Consider the following 2,760-nt stretch of genomic DNA (forward strand, 5'->3'; position numbering starts at 1 on the left):
TCTTGAACTCCTGAGCTCAAGTAATCCATTTGCCTTGGCCTCCCAGAGTTCTAGGATTACAGGTGTAAGCCATAGAGCCCAGAACAAGTTATTATTTTTAGGTGATTTTTAATTAACTATGCAGATAATTAATATATGAAATAATAATTTTCCTAAAGTAACACATACATAAAATATCTCTTTCTTTTAACTGGGTCTGGTACTGAGGAGATAAAGTATAGTTCTTTCTTCCACAGTACTATACACTGCTTGAGGGAAAAAAAATTGTAACAGATAATATGACTTTGATGCAATAAATCATACATATGTGGAGAAATCGGTACCAAATTCCAGCTTCAATACTGCATCACATTCAAAGAAAAGCAGACATGATGAGATAAACAAGTCTCAAAGCATATAAAAAGAGACAGATTCATATATCCTGATCTATAGCAACAAACTCTCCTGTTATGGTCCTTCAGTGGCTAAGGCTTGGCCAATGTCACATAATTAAAAGATCTCAGAAAACTCATTTACCTTTCACAGTTCTCTCATCTAAAATGGTAATAATCAAAACTTTGCTTTATGTATTTTATAGATATGTTTTGAGATCTTCAAAATATGGAAAATATGTATATTGATAAAATACATAAAATTTTAGCATATATATTATATATGTCTGTGGATGTGTACACATATATGTATATACATATGTTTCTACATATGTTAAATAAAGCTGATGTGTCATGCAAACACAGACTTGGAAAATAAACCCATGAATCCAGGTAGAGAAATTCTGAGGGGAAAAATATACCTAATGAAAATAAAATATCTTAAAATATATCTAAACAACATATTTTGAAAATATAATAGCTAAAACACAGTAACTGACAAAGCATTTGTGGGAGAGAAGGAGTATGGATCCCTTCTCTATTCTTTATACCAAAACAAACTTCAAATTTATTTACTGAGATAGGTCTCCTGTTGTCTTGGCTGGAATGCAGTGGCATGATTATAGCTTTATTTTGTCAAAATAAAACTCAAATTTCAGATCTCAGTTTCTTACTTCTGCCTGACAAATCTTTTTTAGAAAATAAACTCCACATTTCACATTGTACATCAAATCAGTACACTGAACCCCATAAATGCATCAATGTACAGTTATGATTCAATAAAAACAAAAACTTAAAAAGAAACAAGAAACTCACAAAGTAAGAGTTAGCACTATTTTATATACATTTGACTGGAAGTTTTTAAGCAAAATTCAAAGTTGGAATGTGATTTCTTGTTCACTGTTTGGTGAGTTGTTAATCAACAGAAGCATTAAGATTCAATTAAGAAATAAAGGCTTATGAGAAAGAAAAATAAAATAAACTCTGGCCTCAAAATAAAAAAACCCACAAAAACCCCTTTAGTTTGTGTTTCTTTGTAGGGGAAACAGAGCCTTGATCCTTAGCATAAGACTTGCTTCTTTTTTGAGATATCTAGAGAATCATGAGAATGGCATCTGAGTTGTTTGTGTGCAGAAGATCAGAAAACTGGCATTCAAGGGAGAATGTGTATGTGAGATGTGGCAATGATAATTATGGTAAAGATTCTATGGATTCCAGAGCTCTCTTGATGCTGGAGGCAGAGGTTGTGTTCAAGGTCCACGGTTTTGCAAAAACAAAGGTGGAGACCTACTATCTGACTTTCTCCATGTCCTCCCTGATCAGTGCTAATGTCTAACAAGCAGCTTTTGTCTACTTCTTCCTGTTTTATAATAAATCAAAACCTGAGGTTTACTCAGGAGGGCTCCTCCCAGAGTTTCTCAGTCCCCCAACACAGGCTTTGGGTCAGACCTCTTCATTCCTAGTGCAGAGACCCCCTCATCCGGTGACCCCAAGCCCATTCATTTCTTCATGCACATATTGTCTCTTCAGCACATTTATACTTTATTCTTTAAAAATAATTTTGCATTGGTAAATGTATAGTTTTGTTGTAATTAAATGATGAGTTGTGATGTATGTGTAGTGTCTACCTTTGTGTCTTGGTGTGTCTGTTCACTATCTGTAAATCTTCCAAGATCAAGGAGGACGTTCTTCATTTTTTCCTTTTGTATCCCTTTAGGGCTTCTTTATGTAACAAACCAACTGCGAAGCACCGACCCTCTGAGTTGAGCTTCTAAATACAGTAATCTACTCACCATTTTTGTTTATATACTTCTGGGTGACACTGAGAGACAGAATGCAGGAGTAACAGCTCTAGTGAGAAGATCTCTGTCAGATCATGCAGTATCTTCTTCTTCGGTGCTCACAGGTGCTGCAGTCAGGTGCAATTCCAGAAGTGGATAAAAATGAAGATGTCTCTCTCAAGCTTCACCTATTCCGCTATACATCTAATAAATCACAATATTTGTGCCAAAGGGTTTATAGCAATTACAGGATTATGCAGCTCTCTTGAGGAGAGATTGGAGCAGGACCTTGACAGTTGTCTGGTTCATCTCCCCAAGTGCTGGGGAAACTTCAGGTCCATAGGGATCATTAGCACATGCATTGAGGCATGTCGTTGGTGTGCATCACACTAACTTCTCTAATCTCCCATAGGGTCCAGATAGAAAATGAGAATTAGTCCCTTGGTATAAAAATAATTTACTTCCTCGTGGAAATAAAAATGGGGCATTCAATCCATTGTTTTTCTAAAGATATAAATACTGATGGGCCATTTTCTTCCCTTCCCTATTCCCAGTAATTATCATGTGGCTAAAAACAAATAGCTGAAGTGTAATCCATCCCCTCCTAC

Source organism: Otolemur garnettii, unplaced genomic scaffold (genome assembly GCF_000181295.1).
Source record: "Otolemur garnettii isolate 467f Iridium unplaced genomic scaffold, OtoGar3 scaffold00279, whole genome shotgun sequence".
Classification (NCBI taxonomy): domain Eukaryota; kingdom Metazoa; phylum Chordata; class Mammalia; order Primates; family Galagidae; genus Otolemur; species Otolemur garnettii.